The sequence below is a fragment of the Rhipicephalus sanguineus genome, chromosome 8 (assembly GCF_013339695.2).
Source record: "Rhipicephalus sanguineus isolate Rsan-2018 chromosome 8, BIME_Rsan_1.4, whole genome shotgun sequence".
In the NCBI taxonomy this organism is placed as follows: domain Eukaryota; kingdom Metazoa; phylum Arthropoda; class Arachnida; order Ixodida; family Ixodidae; genus Rhipicephalus; species Rhipicephalus sanguineus.
In genome coordinates, this window is record NC_051183.1 from 89,959,839 (window position 1) to 89,979,030 (window position 19,192).

Here is a 19,192-nt window from a genome sequence, read left to right on the forward strand (position 1 = left end):
ATATATATATACATATATATATATATATATATATATATATATATATATATATATACATACATATATATATATATATATATATATATATATATATATATATATATATATATATATATACATTTCAAACCCGGCATTCTTTCCGACACCGCCAAGCTTCGCGCAGTTGCTGACTTTCCTCGACCTGCATCTCTAAAAGAACTTCGCAGCTTCCTTGGCCTCTGTTCGTACTTTCGCCACTTCATTCGGAATTTTGCGACCATCAGCACTCCGTCGAATCAGTTCGTACGCAGCGACTCGAAAACTTACGTTTCGTCACACGCCTGTGACGATGCCTTCCAAGAGTTGCGCTGTGTGCTAATCTCACCGCCAATCCTGCGTCACTTCGACCCTTCCGCTCCGACTGAGGTACACACCGATGCCAGTGGCGTTGGACTCGGCGCCGTCCTCGCGCAGCGCAAATCGGGGTTCCAAGAGTATGTTGTCGCATACGCAAGCCGTACCCTCACTAAGGCCGAGAAGAATTATTCTGTTACAGAGAAGGAATGAGTGGCCCACGTGGTCTGGCCATAATTTGGGCTGTTGGTAAATTTAGACCTTTTTTATATGGCCGCCCCTTCGACGTAGTGACAGATCATTATGCCCTTTGCTGGCTATCCACGTTGAGGCACCCCTCCGGCCGTTTTGCTCGCTGGGCTTTGCGGTTGCAAGATTTCGACATGCATGTCGTCTATAGGTCCGGTCGCCGCCGCATCGATGCCGACACCCTATCACGCTCCTCTGCGTCAACCAAAAGCGCTGCCTGCCTATCTGCCGTGGACCACACACTTTCGTTCCCAGCAAGCTGCGACATGGCGGCTGAGCAAAACAAGGATGCCTGGATCAGCGCCCTTCTGCGATTCCTTTCCGACCCGTCGATTTGTTCTCGCTTCTCGAGCATTGCGCCGTCAAGCTTCCCACTTTGACATCCGCGATGGTCTCCTCTATCGCCCGAACTACACGTCTGACGGCCGGAAGTGGTTACTGGTCGTACCTCGCCACCTTCGTTCAAAAGTATGTTCAGCCTTCCACGCTAACCCATAGTGCGCCCATGCCGGCGTCTTTAAAACATACGCCCGACTTTCCTTCAGGTTTCATTGGCGAGGCATGTACTCCTTTGTGCGCAAGTACATTCGGTCATGCCCACAGTGCCAACGACGCAAAGCTCCTCCTCAGCACGCCTTTGGTCCGCTCCAGCCAATCCCGTGCCCGGCCAGGCCCTTCGACCGCATTGGCATTCACCTGTGTGAGCCCCTTCCATGCACGGCTTCCTGAAACCGCTGGGAAGTTTTCTTTTGCTCTTCACTCTACGCTGATGGCTCTCCGCAATTTCACATTCGCCAAACGCTCGCGCCATGTCCACGCGGCAGCGTGGGCTCTTCCGCGCGTCCCATTTCACTGCTGCTAGCGGTTGTTTGCGGGGGTTAGTTGAACTAGAGGACAAGGTTGAAGCCCATAGAGTTCCGAACAGTGAATGTTGCGCGGTAAAATGAATAACGGGCGCAAGCTGCACCCGGAAGGAAAACTTGAGTCTAAATAGTGTTCATATAGGCGCCAATTTCGAAAATAGGCATTTACAGGCACTTACAGGTATATAGGCACAAACGCCAAAAATGGCATTAATAGGCACTATAAAAACACTATAAAGGCCCTCCTTAGCCTCTAATTCGTGCTCATAGATGAAAATGGCGCGATAGGAGCGTAAGGAATAAAATAGGCCTTTGGCTAAAATCCGGTCGCTAATTATGACGCAGGAACACCTTGCGCACCAGCTCGTAGTTGCGCAGGGCTTCGATGCTAGTGTCCATGTCCTGTACGAAACTACGTACTTCGTTTTTGCTGGCGCTCGGGCAAGGCGTTGCAGGTAAGGCCAAGGAAAATGCGAAGAATAGGCTCTGTACAGACACCACGTCTGACTGTACGGGGTTCCCTACAGAGCGGTCGTATACTTTTCGGGACGAGAACTGCCGTAGAACACTGGTTACTACTTAACTTCGGGAAAAAAAGTTATTGATTATCGGTAATAAATTACACGAAAATCAAGCTGAATTACCCAGAAAGTTGCAGTTCAGAGACAGCAATCCATTATGCTGCATAATTATAAGAAAAAGTAATTGATTACAAGCAATCGATTACTTGTAACGCGTTGCGTACAACTCTCCTAGAACTGCAACAGTGAAGCTTGGTGGAAAGGCAAATGCGTTGTCTCGCACACGAAATTGGGAGGGTGATCACCGCCGTAAAGCCCGACAAAACTCACGTGTGTGCAGAATGGAAACACGTGTCGCAACGCAGCTACCTGCTAGCAGTTAGGTCGGAGAGGGAGTGTGAAAGCGGGTCCCGGTTCTTTGTGCCGTTCGCTCTTCCAGGTGAGCAAGGCTGCTCGCAATCCCGGGGGAGAAGCTGCCCGACTCACGACCAGAGTTGCCCTGAACCAACAATCTGAGATGCATATACATCACTTGCAGCTTGGTTCTGAAGCTGTAAGAACAGAAGCTATGGTCCTCATCCTTCTCGCTATGCTTGTTGTGATCGTGTTGTAAAAGGCGGTGGTCGCCATAGTCGTGTGGCCGGATCGCGGGGTGCACAACAGGCCCGATGGAGGACGGCGGTTGAGCTGCGAATCAGTGTACCGCCAGAGCCGAGACGAGACGAGCAAGAACAGGACTGTGTACGTTTTCAACTTATTCGCGGCCAACCAGGACATGTCGCTCGGCATCGCCTCGCTTACCGGTTCATCACGAATGACCTTCACTCGCGCGAATACCATTGGCGATGGCACGACACGGAGGCGCGCCTTCTCCGCAAGCACAACGTATTTTACATGAACCTGTCATCGTAATCATCAGCCTGACTACGCCCACTGCAGGGCAAAGGCCAATTCCAAGTATCGTCATTGCCGCGACCACGTCATCCTTGCAAAATTCTTAATCCCATGCCTCTTCATACCTTTTTTACTTTCCCTCGCGCACTTGCCTTGCCTTAAGACCTATTCTGTTGCCCTTAATGACCAGTGGTTTCACAGCCTTCTCGCTGCATGCCTTCTGGCACTGCCTTCTCGCTACCCACCATACCCTCCTGTCATGCTTTAACCCTTGGGGTAGCTGAAGTTCTTAACATATACGTGGACACCGCAAGTGGTGAATCTCGCGCAAAAATGGCTTCAACAAGCACATAATAAACACTGATACTCGATATGCACTCCGTCAAAGCGTCGTGAAGTGCGAAGAGAAACGCTATGGGCGTCGTGTCTTCCCTCTACCCTGGCCATTACTTCTCACCGGGCGAGCGGGAACGCGGTACGACAGCCAGGCGAGCGTCGGAGAGCTATTTTAGATGTGAAGCATCTTATAGCGGAGTTCAATCTGGTGGTGGTGGTGGTGTGCAGCGTGACCATCCTTACTGCGCATGCGCAAACCCTCTCCACTTCCCCTCCCCTTCCCCTTTCCCCTTCTCCGTCTCAACGTCCTCTCTCGCCTCCCGCTCTCCACTTCTCCTCTCCCCTGCCCTTTCCTCCTTCCCCTTTCCTTTCCCCTCCCATTTACCCTCCCCCTCTCCACTTCTCTTCTCCCCTGTCCCCCCTCACCACTCCCCCTCTGAAACGCAGGCTCTACATGCAAAAATACTGCTTCGCATCGCCTCATGGTCCCCTATAGCGGGAGATGGTGTGATTTTTTCGATATGGATGGATGCTGTGAGCGAAGCTTGGGTTAAAGCTGCCACCTCACGGTGCGTAAAGCGTTGACGAAATGAAACTTGCGTTGGAAACGCGCTGAATGGGACAATCGCAGCAACGGCGCATTTCTTATTTCGCGCCTGGTGGCATAGATGTCACCGCCCCGTTATAATGGGGACGTTCACGGCATCCATCCATTAATAAAAGCTGACTGTGACAGGTAAGCGTGAAAGATAAAAGGCGCGTTCAGGTAGCCTCCGTAATGTGTTTGGCGGTAGCTCAGTGGGCTAAACGCCCGCCAGCCATTGTCGCGGACCGAGGGCATGGGCTCGACTCCCGTCAACGGAACTCCCGTTAGCCTCATTAACGAACTAGGACATAGGACGAAAGAAGCACTGCTTCGATGGTTTGCCTTCTCGTGGATGGCTCAGTGCACCATCCTCAAGATATGTTGAGCACTTTTAGGGACCCTAGAGCTTTACGTCCCTTAGGTAAGTACCACTAAGATGCAGCGGTTACATACCTTTCTCTTGAATGATGCCGGTAAATAGCAATTCATGCTGTGAGAATGCGCACCAACTGCGCTCCAACCCATGCCTATTGTTCTAATTTGTTCGGATTAGTTCGGTCGGTATATGCCTGCGCCAAGTAGACGCATTCCTCTCCCACATTCAGTGCCCCGCAACCTATATCGAAACATTGTTCTCTCCCGAGACTGTTGAACACCAACTTAGTCTTCTGCATATCATGGGAACGCTTCCTTTCATCGGCAAAATAGTGAACACAAATACTAAAATATAATATCCTTTGGAATTTGTTCATGTGGTGTGTAATCGTGAAGTTTTACTGTTAGTTGTATCCTACCGTAAAACATTCTATTCCGGTGGTATCCGCACGGCGTCTTTCATCTTCTTGGCACTTCTCGTCAGGGTCTCGAGCCCCTGAAACACCAGTTTGGCATCACATTTCATTTTCGTAAAGTTCGAACTTGCTGAGGCGCTCAATTCTCCATGTTGGCTCTACTTTTAACAGCAGAGCTATCAAACGGCTCCCAGGGCCATGGTAACACTCATCCTACAGGTTATGTGCTGCATAAATTGGTTGAATCCCACTACTCAACACTGGTTCACTAAAAATGATTAAGAAAACTCGTCATTGAATGGGCATGTGCCACAGTGTGGCCTATCAGAAAACTATCATCATTCTAAACGGGTGCTTGCCACATAAATTGGGTAAATCCCATTACTCCCCACTGGTACACTAAACATAACGAAGGCAACAGTTGAAGTATCTTTGTAAACCTGTGTATTAGAGATTTACAAAGAAGAAATCAAAATATACTTCCATCTCAAAGCTTAAGAAAGAGTGTTTAACAAAAACAATGATACAACACATCTGAAAGACATGCAAAACAGAAATGCGTTAGCCTGACGATGGGAACACCACCAGCTTTTCTGTTTCATCAGTGTCCGGTAAGCGGAGCTGGTTTTTTTTTCCTTCTGAGGGGTTTAATGCACTTCCACGAAATCAATGCAGCCTAATCCGCCTCGTGCGTTGCTGCTTTGAGCTGTACAGGTGGCGCCACCAACGGCAAACGGTGGCGAAAACTGGATGCGCGCGGCTCATAGACGCCTTGCCCAAAGCGCCCGCTACTCGCTGGTTTTGTATTCATTTTTCATTCTGGTTTGATATTTGCACTACCGACGCTGCTCCACTAGATAGCCATGCCATTTGTTACGTCGATTGTTCAACTTTATTTGTTCGAAAATGGCAGGCCGGTTTATTTATTACTGTGAGTGCGCGATGTACTACATACGTTTCTTACATGCATGCGCCTAAGTTGTTTGCGTGATTTGTTAATACAGAATAAATAAAAACCGTTGCAATATAAAAGTGTTCTTGTTTTATTGAACACCCTTATTAGTACAACAATGCACATTACAGTTGTATCCTGCTTAAGAAACGCGCGAAACACACGCGTTTTTATCTTCGCCCAACACTTGTAGTACTCAACTATACAGCTAATTATGTCAAGAAAACAGAAATCTAACTTTTTTACCTTTTTAACAGGTGTCACACAGCTGCATAATAATGCGTGAAAGTAATAGAGCAAATGACCAACAAACATTCACACATTTTTTTTATTCCACAGACCATATTAAAATTATGAGAAACTTCAAACTGCATTACAATCACATATTTCTGAAAATCTAATCACGTTCGCCGTTAACGCCTACCACATGCGTTTTAAGTTAAGCATGGCATTACTCAGATTTATATAGGGAATGCGCAAGCGTGTATTATGTATCTCGTACGCCAGATTCTCCTTTGATACGTGAAACTCAACATAAAATGCGATTGTAGAAGTAATGCTCGTGGACTAGCGAGCATAAAGAATGACAACTACTTACAGCCTCACTCACATTTGTAAAAACAGTATTCCAATTGCAATTCAAATTAACCGAGGCAACAACGATAACAACACACTGGTTGCACCCAGTCGTTTCAAGTTGACGCGAGAAGCCAAGCGGGATAAGTCGTGCGCGTACATTACTCTAGAATATTCTAGCATGATGTCGTAAAGGTTGCAGTCATTTCAGCGTCTCCCACGACTTAGCAGCAGTTCCCCTCCACGAGTCATCAAACTTGCGACGCCGAGAACTACACACAGCTGACGCTCAAGGAAAAACGCCGTCTTGTAGCAGTCCATCTTGTCCAGCAACCAACCGACAAAAGTGCACAACTGAGGCGTCTGAAACACTGCCATTGATGCGATGGCAGCTAAACGAAATCAGGGCTCATCGTCCGACGTCTGGCCACCGCTTTAACACAATTTTAAAGTTGGAACATCCAAGGAATACGCGACGACATCGACGAGCCCAACTGGTTTTGTCGGGTGCGCTGCCGACTGCAGAGCGCGCGCTCCCACATCAACCGAAATAAATAAAAATGAAGGCTGATCCCTCTGTCATAGGAACTGGTATAACACGAAAGTGAAACGTATCGTAACAGATGTAGTTCATTGTTTATAGTGCGTTGGTATATGAGACCTTGTACAATGTCTGCTGTTGTTTGGCAGATATAGCACCGCTTGATGGTGTACGCATCTCACTCGCGTTGATGCCTAGTGGCTCATCTCCATACCTAAGGATAACGCCCATGATCATGATTTAACCTTTGCGGTAGCTGAAGTTCCTAACATATACGTGGACGCCGCACGTGGTGAATCTCGCGCAAAGATGGCATCAACAAGCACATAATAAACACTGATACTCGATATGCACTCATTCAAAGCGTCGTGAAATGCGAAGAGAAACGTTACGGGCGTCGTGTCTTCTCTCTATCCTTGCCATTACTTCTCACCGGGCGAGCGGGGAACGCGTAGCCATAGGTAGGCGAGCGTCGGAGAGCTATTTTTCGACATGAATGGATGCTATGAGCAAAGCTTGTGTTAAAGCTGCCAGCTCACGGTGTGTTAAAGCGTTGACGAAATTAAACTTGCATTGGAAACGCGCTCAATGGGACAATCGTAGCAACGGCGAGCATTTCTTTTTTCGCGCCCAGTGGCACAGATGTCACCGCCCCGTTAAAATGGGGATGCTCATAGCATACATCCATCAATATAAGATGACAGTGACAGGTAAGTGTGAAAGATAAAAGGCGCGTTCAAGTAGCCTCCGCGATGTGTTTGGCGGTAGCTCAGTGGGCTAAACGCCCGCCAGCCATCGTCGCGGACCGAGGGCATTGGTTCGTCACCTGTCAACGTGACCTTTTTAAAGACGAATAGTCTTTCTTGGGGAACTTAAACGCAGAAATTTTGGTCTGTCTTTCTGTCTGTCTGTCTTTCTGTTTGTCGGCACGTCACCCGATTCAGCCAAACGGCCAAAGTTGAACCACTGCTTACCGCCCAGCCATCTTGAACTGGTACGGCTGTTCATACTTGTGAACGTTGTCGATCACAAAGTAAATATTACGCATATCTGAGGCGTAACATCATTAGGTAAGTATTAGGTGGTGTGTTCCTTTAATAGAAAATACATAGATACGCAATTTTAAAGACCTGGATGGTATGCGTTTAACGTTGAGACAGTAACGCGTTTATTAAAAGATTGCCACAGCTGAAGCGATCAGCGCTCCAAGCCGAGCAAGCGCGAGCGCCAACAACAACCGTCTTCGTCTTCTTCTTTCGCAGGCGTTCTTGTCTGCGCCCTACCATGTTACAAATCACTCCCCCGCGGAAAAGGAGCCATCCTGGCGACCTAAGGAACAGGTACTACTGGTGGGTCATAATGCGGCTTCAGTCGATCGACGTGAACAGTCTCGCGGCCGCGACGACGGCGGTCCGTAGATGATTGAACAGGCTCAATCATATAGTTACCTGGGGATGCTTGACGTAGGACGCGGTAGGGGCCTTCGTACTTAGGCAGTAGCTTTGTGGAAAGGCCAGGAGCGGAGGAGGGAACGCGAAGCCACACCAACGTTCCAGGCGAATACGACTGAGGAGGCAGGTTTTCGTCGTGACGGTCCTTCTGGCCCTACTCGTCCTACAATGTTACAACCCTAGTTTATAAGGTGCGCTGAAAATGCGACTGCGCTGAAACTTGTCTTCCTCCGTGCCCTCTACACAAGCTCATGTTGTGTTTCGGTTTCGGTTCAGTATTGCATTGTACGAATGACAGGGGGCGCCGCTCTGGCATTCCTGTTTTACCCAGGCGACGTGTAAGTAAGAGAGTTTGTGGAGAGTACTCGTTGAGTGCGGACGTTTCTTCTCCTTCGGCGAATCGCGCCAAACAGCGTGTTCGGGCTGGCCGGCGTCCCCACCGGTCGCGTTGGTCACCGCCGGTCTTCGCCTGCCGCTGCGCCGGGACTACCAGCCCGCAACACAGCACTCATGTTTCCCGACGTATTGCCAGATGGCGTCCATATCTCACGCAGCGCCTCTTCTATCGTCTTTAGACGACATTTGCAGCGAAGCAAGCAGATACGCGGCCAAATTTTTTTAGTTTTTTTTCTTTGCCATCTGATGGCGTTCATTTTGCTGACGTGCTTCCGTGACGGAAATACGTATTGAAAATCTTGGTGGGCCCCGGCATCGTCGGTGTGGCATGTTGTCGAGAGATGGCGCTAGATTGTTTTTGCACAACGGAATTGCAAGCTTAATTGAAAATGCATCCTATGGGGGATTGGGAAAGGGTGCAACCCATTTCTCCTCACTAGTCACCAGGGGAGCCGAGCGGTGGCGTCACCACCAACGCGCGAGGCAGATAGAAAACGTTCTCTTTTTGAACCTGCTTCCTACCATGGCTACAACGCATTATTACATTATATATTGACTGCCAGTAAGCATGGTTGTGTACCTGGGTGGTTAAGACATTCGCCTTCGGGGCGTAGATGCTTGATATCAACCTAGCACAGGCAAGCACATTTATTTTGTTTTATCTACGTATGCATTCGTGGGCAATGATCGTATTCCATGACAGACATAAGAAACACACGGACAGACAGTATTCTCGCTGAGTCGGCATTGAAGTGTTCACTTGTATAAAACCATTTCACAAACTGACGGTAACGCAGGCAACTAGAGTCAGTGACAAGCTAAGAATGAAAAGTAAACAGTACCATTGTCTGTTTGTATTATGTGCGTCCAATTACGGCCGCTCATTTCCATGACGTAACCGTTAAGACGAACCAACCAAAAATGCAACATGGCGCCGTTCGCGGCGAGAGACGAGGCGCCGCTGCACCGAGACCGAGAGCCGTCAATTCCATTTTCCTGTGGTGTTTGTTTCTTCCAAAGAAGTTTTTTCGTGCTGGTATCCACAAGTACCCAGCATCATCCTCGCCGGTCGTCATTCGATGCAGTAGAAGCTTGTGACTGTGCCGCGTTTGAAGGCAGCTCGCAGTCTAAACGCTTTATCGCGTTCCCTCGTTTCGGCAGCGTTAAGTTGCAAAAACCAAGAATATCGCCTGAGGGCACGGAGGAAGAAATATTGAGGAGGCGAAACTCCCGCTAGAACGGGCGTCGGCGGGTGTCCAGATAACGCCACAAAAAATACAAAAAACATGGTTGATCCCTCCGTCATAAGAAACGGAATAACAAGAAAGTAAAACGTGCCCTCTAGAAGTAAGTGAACGTTTACTGTACATTGATATAAGAGAGATCGCGCAATGTATATTGATGTCTGGCAGCTATAGCACCGTTTAACGTGGATGCACCCACTTTGATGATTGGTGGTACGTCTCCATCCCGACGACTAACGTCCACGTTAAATGATTAAACAAACCCTTGTGGTAGCTGTACTAGTTAACGGCAAGAGCGTAATCAAAGAACGAGGTGTGATAGCCAGCAGAGCGTCGCATATTGGACGCAGAACTTGGTCGCCATCGTGGCATGTCAAAATGTGATTGAACACCACAGCCCCCCCGGCCGCGATTTTTCTTGGGGCGAGCGCGTCAGCGGGGAACGCGGTGTAACAGCCAGGTGATGCAGGCGCGCGTCGCAGAGCTATTTTTGGTTTGGATTAGCGTGATGCTATGAGCGAAGTCGACGCTTTTACGACGCTTAGGCTGCGGTCGCCACCTCGCGGTGTGTTAAGGCATTCACATTATTGAACTTCTATTGAAAACGCGCCGAATGGGACGGACGTGTAACGCGTTGCAGGTGCTAATCGCGGAGGCCACAGTAATGACGATTTACTTTACATTACTGCTCCCAGAGGACACCATCACCCCGCCGACCGGGAGAGTGTTAGATATATAAGGCGTGTTTGTAAAGCCCCCAGAGTCTGTGACCGTGGCGCTGTGGATAGCGCGCCCGGCATCTGTCGTTGCGGACCGAGCGGTTGTGGGTTCGATGCCCGCTGACGGAACATTTTAAATGCGAAGCATTTCTTAGCGAACTTCTGCGACTTTGAGCGTATCTATCTATCTATCTATCTATCTATCTATCTAGCCGCCTACGACTTTGTGCTCTCCTGGTCGTTTGGTTAATCGAATGTACACCAAAGCTGGTATGGCGTAACATGACTGTATGACGAACATAAATGACAAGTCATAACATGAAAATCATGACACGCATGTCATGTACAGCATGATTTACATGTCACGCTCATGGTGCGCTGGCGGCCGTATCGCTAGCTTGATATACACCAAAACTGGTATCTTGCGACGTGACTATGTGACGAGCATAAATAACACGAGTTAACATGAAAATCATGACACGCATGTCATGTACAGCATGACTTACGTGCCACGCTCATGGTGCGCTGGTGGCCGTTTCGCTGGCTTGATCTACCCCGAAGTTGGTATTGCGCGACGTGACTGTGTGACGAACATAAGTAACACGAGTTAACAAGAAAATCATGACACGCATGTCATGTACAGCATGACTTACGTGTCACGCTCATGGGGCGCTGGCGGCCGTTTCGCTAGCTTGATCTACCCCGAAATTGGTATTGCGCGACGTGACTGTGTGACGAACATAACACGAGTTAACAAGAAAATCATGACACGCATGTCATGTACAGCATGACTTACGTGCCACGCTCATGGGGCGCTGGCGGCCGTTTCGCTAGCTTGATCTACCCCGAAGTTGGTATTGCGCGACGTGACTGTGTAACGAACATAAGTAACACAAGTTAACACGAATATCATGACACGCATGTCATGTACAGCATGACTTACGTGTCACGCTCATGGGGCGCTGGCGGCCGTTTCGCTAGCTTGATCTACCCCGAAATTGGTATTGCGCGACGTGACTGTGTGACGAACATAACACGAGTTAACAAGAAAATCATGACACGCATGTCATGTACAGCATGACTTACGTGTCACGCTCATGGGGCGCTGGCGGCCGTTTCGCTAGCTTGATCTACCCGAAATTGGTATTGCGCGACGTGACTGTGTGACGAACATAAGTAACACGAGTTAACACGAATATCATGACACGCATGTCATGTACAGCATGACTTACGTGTCACGCTCATGGGGCGCTGGCGGCCGTTTCGCTAGCTTGATCTACCCCGAAACTGGTATTGCGCGGCGTGACTTTGTGACGAACATAAATAACATGAGTTAACACGAAAATCGTGACACGCATGTCATGTACAGCATGACACGTGCCACGCTCATGGTGCGCTGGTGGCCGTTTCGCTAGCTCGATATACACCGAAATTGGTATTGCGCGACGTGACTGTGTGACGAACATAAATAACACGAGTTAACATGAAAGTCAGGATACACATGTCATGTACAGCATGACTTACGTGCCGGACTCATGGTGTGCTGGCGGCCGTTTCGCTAGCTTGATCTACCCCGAAGTTGGTATTGCGCGACGTTACTGTGTGACGAACATAAATAATAGGAGTTAACATGAAAACCATGACACGCATTTTGCTAAACGACATACAAGACGATGTATGCAGCTCCTTGCTGGCTGCTTCGCATTACATCGATTCCCACAATGCTTGGGATCTGCCGGATTTTTTCTTTGCCATCTGATCGTGTACATTTTTTACGTTATTTCCGTGACGGAAATACGTCACTGAAATCTGGGTGGAGCCCGCCATAAAACACTTCCGTGTTAAAAAATTTCACCATCTCCCACTCAAGGGAACCTTGTGGGGAGGCAAATGAGCGCATGGGTCCACTTATAGTTCCGTTTATCACGGGCCCCGCCATGGTGATCTAGTGGTTATGGCACTCGACTGCTGACCCGAAGGTCGCGGGATCGAATCCCGGCCGCGGCGGCTGCATTTTTGATGGAGGCGAAAATGTTTGAGGCCCGTGTACTTAGATTTAGGTGCACGTTAATGAACCCCAGGTGGTCGAAATTTCCGGAGCCCTCCACTACGGCGTCTCTCATAATCATATCGTGGTTTTCGGACGTTAAACCCCAGATATTATTATTATTATGACGGGCACCACACACGATGGTAATACGCGTCCTTGCATGTGCAGCACACCATGAATTCACTGTAGTTGCTGTTGCTATTGGAGCACTGTTGCTATTGGAGAACTCTCTTGGAGCACGCTAAGCGGCTTCATTGCTCGTCTGCAGAATCTTGTTCCCCGACACCATGACGTGATTGCTGAAAGAGTGTAAGGGGAGAGGCCACATCGTCTTACCCAGCCCCTTAGACAGGCGCGAACGCGCTAGCGCGTGCCAGCACGTTCCGACTAGGATACAACGCATTGCTTCATTCCGCGTCAGCAGAACCTCGTTCACCGACGCCATCACATGATTGCTGCGAGAGAGTAAGGGGAAGAGGCCACAATGTCTTACATAGCCCCTTACACAGGCCCGAACGCGCTAGCGCGTGCCAGCACACGTTGTTTTGTCTGCGTTACGCCAAGCTAGGAAGTATGCGGCAGCCCGGACCCCTAAACTGCTCTGCACGTATGATCATCAAGGTGTTCGAAGAACAAGAGGAAGAAGACTTCTCCTTGGCGCGAGCGCGCGCTCAGATGGCTATGTTAGGTGGTAGAAAGCGGATGGTCACCAATGGAACTACGGCACAGCTTCGAGCAAAAGCTGCTTCGCATCTAAAAGTTTAAATTCGCGGTAATACAAGCACTGGCGCGTTATTCGGTAGAATATATTGATAATAAAAATGAAAACGCGTCATATTCACCTTTTAGAGTAGATACCTTGTTGGTCGGGCCTTGTTGGTGTGACACAGTAAGAGTAAATCGCCTCAAGGACAGGGACGCAGGAACAGCACAACACGAGCGCTTAGTTCCAACGAGTCTTTTTGAAAAATAGCGCTGTTCTCCTTCTTTTCCAATGCTTCAAGCACATTAGTGATATCACTCAAGAATAGAACGCAATAGCGTGATCGGACCCCGTTCGTGATCGGGCGCCTTCTTATTTGCTTGCCATGCTTGCCTACTCGGTGGACACATTAACCGTGCCGCGAACACATTAAACGTCTTTGCGGGGAACACCGGCGGTGTGAAACTTTCAAAAAATGCACGCCCAGTGCAATTGCGGTTTGATAAAGTGCTGACTTCATCACAACTCATGTTGCCAACCAGTGCAGTACGCGCTGCGTGTCCGTAAGGTGTGCGCTCTGCTGTAGGTTTTATTTGTGCTGTTGCTGGTGATGATGATTACTTATGTCTCAGTGTTTTGTTACAGGTTGGCTTTAAAACACCCACTCGTTGTGCACTTTTGACAGTGTGACGCCTTATGCGATTGTTCCCTTCTACTACTGAATATTACAAATGGAAGCGGGACTTCCAGCAGTACTAGACGCCTCTATAAACTTTTTTTGAGAGAGAATGAAGCGCTGGCGTTGCACTGTCGTGCAACGCCATCTAAGTGCCACGCAATAATCCCACTCCCCACTCGAACACCAGATTTCAAGCGAAGCTTTCCTTACTGAAATATATCAGTGACATCATCTTTCAGCCAAAGGGGTCTACCTATATATTTTAGGGGCGAAGCTCCTTAAGGCGGCACCCGTTCGTCCCTCGTCGTGCTCGTAGTAGTGAGTAACAAGTCTTACCCTTTGACCTCCAAGGTGGTGCCGGTGGGAGATTTCTCCTGTGCGTTGTTGAACAATAAAAAATTCGCAGCGTGCGCGTTAACTAAAAGCCGAATTCTTCTGTCTCTGTAGAAGTGTAAGTGTTAGCTAAAAGCCGACTTCTTCTGTCTCTCATTCCCATTAGCAGCCATTGTTTACCTCCAAGGTAGTGCCTGGTGAGATTTCTCCTGTGCGTGATTAAACAATAAAAATTTTGTTCAAAACGCCGTTGATTGATGAAATAAACCAACGAAAGACGCCAGATGTTTTGTAAAAACAAAACGAAAGAACGCCAGATGTTTCTAAAGCAAAACGAAAAAGACGCCAGCTGCTTAACGAAAGACGCAAGGTGTTTTCTAAAGCAATGGTTTTCTAAACAATGAAAATTCACAGCGTACATGTAAAATTAAAGTGAGCTGCAAGTCGTCATAACTCATCGAACCTTTAGTATAAACGCGCCCGATCTCACGTCGGTGATGATGTACTGGGCAGAATTCACGGAAGATTCACGGTTTACCGATGAACCTCCGCAGCTTCGCCCACTCATCATCATTCACTCCGTGGATATGCTGTGATTTTTTGTTGTATCCTCATATTGCGTATTTCTCTCAAAGACCCTATTCGACCCCCTTATTTCTAATAAATGCGAAGCATTTCTTAGCGAACCCTTGCCACTTTGAGCGTTTCTATCTATCTATCTATCTATCTATCTATCTATCTATCTATCTATCTATCTATCTATCTATCTATCTATCTATCTATCTATCTATCTATCTATCTATCGGTTAGCCGCCTACGTCTGGGTACTCTCGTGATCTCCTCCTTAACTTGGTGTAGAACAAAATTGGCATGGGAGAATAACAGGATTTCACCAATATGACTGTCTGCTCCTGACATGAATAACATGAATATCCTGTCACGTACGTCGTGAAACCCTTTCCTGTCGACACGTGTGGCACATCCCCTTTTACCACGAGCCGCGGTGTACGGGTATGCGCCACAGGTGATTGACATCTTATATCTACCCCGGAACGGCGAGAACAGACATTGGTAATTTAAATGCGAGAGCGTTAACAAAAACCGACAATGGCAGCGTTGAGTCGACGAATGGAAAGAGCGAAAATTAAGATCCCAGCATGAGTCGAACCCACGCATTCCGCGTGGCAATCGGATATTCTACCAGAGAATCATGCCAGGTGTATAAACTGGTTTGGGGAAAACAGCCTAGGCAGGCTTAATATCGGTGAAACGTCCACTGTGGTTGTGGTGCTGGCTATCCATTTTAAAAGAAAGCAATACCAAATGTACTCCTACGATGCAAGCGTTATATCAGATCAACGTGTGTGGTTCCAGTGTGGGCTCTGCTTTTATAGCAGTCTAATAAACATTATATATGTATTCCTATGATTCAGCAAGTTGTATTAAAGCATTGATTGACCCCGATGGAATACATTAACAAATATTGCGTATGATATTCACATGATTGCACGATAAAGTGCAAATAGTTGCGATAATATTGATGTGTGTACTCTCACGTTAGGGCTGACGTTACGTCGCACCATAAGTTACCCTTTAAACTCCAGTGTTGTCGACGTGCCAGTGTTGACGATGTGCGTACAGCTACTACACTTACGAAAGTGCGTCGATCCACCTCGTAACGCTTGGCTCAAAGGCATAAAATACAGCATAGAAGTACTTTCTGACGGCTTCGCATGAAACCGATTCCCACAACAAGTGGGATCTGCCGAATGTTTGAAGACTAAGTAATTTTATATTGTCGCGCAAATCTTGGCCAATTCCCCTGGGTGGTCCTCAACCATCAATTTGAAAATGTACATCTACATAATCAGCAACTGTGTTCTTAAGCTCCAAGAACAGAAGGAAATTTGGCTATCAACTTTCCCGCCAAGCTTTTGGTAATCGTATTAACTAATACAACCGACTCAGAAGTAGAAGAAGGAAGATGGTTTTCGCGCTCGAGTCGTCTTACGCAAATCCATACGAGACCGCGTGACTTTTTACAACAGAGCTGTTAAAGCCGGGCTGATTTGGGCACAGCGCTGTCTTCACTACACTGCAAAAACTGTCCTTTAGATTCCTTCAGATCCACGAACAAGATCTACGTAGAACTTACAGATGGCTCTCATTATATGGAAATAGGGAGTACATATTCGTAACTGCCAACGGACATATTGCTTTATTTTCATTTAGGGAGAGAGTGTTCTAGAGTCCTAAAGAAAAAGAAAGTCCTAAAGTCGAAAAGTCTTAAAGTTGACTGCGCTGTTAAGTTATTTTCCAACCAAAGACCGTCACGTGGCTACTTTTCTTGCGATAGCAATTATATCGGCACTCTCGACGGGTTTTTGTCGTCGCCGTCATGTTCAGTATAAAGTCCAAATTGATAACATCCCACCGCGCATCGTAGGTTCTACCCGTGAGTAAAAGCTCGCGAGCAGCGGCGACGATAGCGGCTGATGCAGAGATCAAACGAGCTGGCCTATCTGCGTCACTCGGAGGGCGCATGCGATAACATCCCCCCGCGTATTAGACCTGCCGTCGATGCTGCTCAAGCAGAAACGAAACGCCCCGCCCGTCTTGAATGAGCATGGAGGGATGCGAGGGGGGGGGGTGCTTGAGCAGCAACTGCGAACTTTGATCCTAAAAGCGCGTTCACGATCGCTTGCGCGCTCGCTATCTCGCAGGCATCAGCAAACGGCTCGTATACTCTTTTACGCGCACTCTCAACGCGAAGAGACTGCGAAAAGCGCACCTCTCTCTGGAGCGGCCGTATTCTCTTACACCAAAGTTTTGTATAGTTACGCGAGATCGGACCCAAAAGAGTTAGCTGCCAGCCTTCCTTCGTATAACATTACAATTTGTTGCCTTCGCATTCATTGCTTCGCGCTTGCGGTGAAACTGTGATCTTTTTTTCTTCAGACACGATGCGTTTACAGAAGGCCTGGGGAGCGTGCAACTACCACTGTTCTCTATGTGAGCGGTTTAAATCTTTAACCATTTTTTCAGGTCAACCGAGAGTGGTTAAATTTGTTGTTTTGTGCATGTTACCCTCGCGAGAAACGAGGGTAGACAATATTTTGCTGCCGTCCTGACATACTGGCAGACTGTCAGTCACTGTCTGCGTCTGTTTGCCGCGAAGTAGGCATGTGCGAATATTCGAGCACTAGGAATGTTCGAAGGAATATTATAGTATTCGAATTCGCTTCGACACGAATTTAAGGTTCCGAAATTTCAAAGTATTCATAATGAACGAATAGGCGTATATTGGATGGCATGTAACCCACCTGGGAAGGTGGTTTCACTGCAGCCTGAAAATGCAATGCCGTGAAAGCACCTAACCAACAAAATTGCGCAATGCCGCGAAGCCCCACTTCAAGGTTAAATTAACATATTACTCCGACATAGATTAATCATTTTCAGGGCCGTAACCAGAAATCTTTTTCGGGGGGGGGGGAGGGGGGGGGTTCAACCATACTTTATGTATGTTCGTGCGTGTGTTTGTATGTATGCGTGAATATATGCGCAAGCAAAATTGAAAAATTTCGAGGGGGGGGGGGTTGAAACCCCCAACCCTCCTCTTGGCTACGCCCCTGATCATTTTTTAAGTTTAAAAGCTTGTTATACGGGTTTATATGTTATAATACGTTATATGTATAGTAACTTTTAAAGTGTGACGTATTTTATCGGTTATAACTTGCATCTTACTGAAATTGAAATTCTGCTACTATTTGATGCTACTAAGCGCTACTAAACGTAGCGTTTAGTAGCGTAGCGCTTAGTTTAGTAGCGTTTACTTGCAGCAAAAAGAATGACAGTCGCACATGCCTCGTTCCAATTAAAAAAAAAACGCTGTGCAGGTTAGTTGGGCCTCGACAATATTTATGCTAATTTTTTTATATATAATGTGTAATGCATACTATTCGAACTATTCGATTCAAAATTATTCGAGGTAATCACTGTTCGCTTCGAACCTAAAATAAATTTGCTTTTCGGACATCCCTACCGCGAAGGCTTCTGTGCGGCGTTCCACGGTGCCTAATAGACAAGGAAACAAGGAACATGCGGCGCTGCTTCGTATTGGTGAAAAGCGTACCTTTATGAAAGCCTCCTTTCGGGACTGTGGCACGGGAGTACAAACCGGTTCGCTGCAGCGGCGGCGGCCTGCGCATCAGCTTCTCTGCAGTGCACGATTGCTAGCGGCGTTTTGAAAACAGATGAGGAACTCCGCCACATAAAAGTAACATTTACAGTAACTCTAGGGTGCAGTAAAGCTTTAGGGTGCAGGCGCTCGCAGCGACCCGTAGCGGCCGCCGCTACGGTCGTCGAAGGAGGGGGTAAGGGCACCGGTACCCTGTTCCTCTTAGATCCGACCCTGGAATTTTCGTGGTTGTTGCAATTTCATTCCGAGCTGCGTCTTGAGAGGTTCGTGCATGCTCGCGTGCGACTGCAAATCTTTCTAGCCTCTCCAACGCAACATGCCTAAAAAGAAAAAGACAACCTGTTCCATGACGTTCTGCAAAAGAACTCGTGCAATGAAAAGGCATCGATTCTCATTCAGAGCTTCTACGGATCCAGTATGCCTGCAAGAGTGGGCGTGAAACATAAAGGGAGGTCCCTCATGTGTACATAAATTTCATTTGACTGTTCGCTGATTCTTACTTTTAATTAATTATTTTTCTTTTTTATATGCACCTATCTTTTCCTTTCACTGTTTACTCACATTCTGCGCGAAAATATCTGTCTTTGCGTCTGTTCATTTTATTTTTGTTCTTGATGTAACCGCTATAATTGTCAATGAATATTTCAATCATTGTACTCAAACATTACTGCGTGAAAAAGAATGTTAATCAACTAGAACGGAAACCCCGAATTTCCTACATGTTTGTTCTCTACGCCAGCATGTGCCGTTCAGAAGAAGCTAATCTGCCCGCATAGT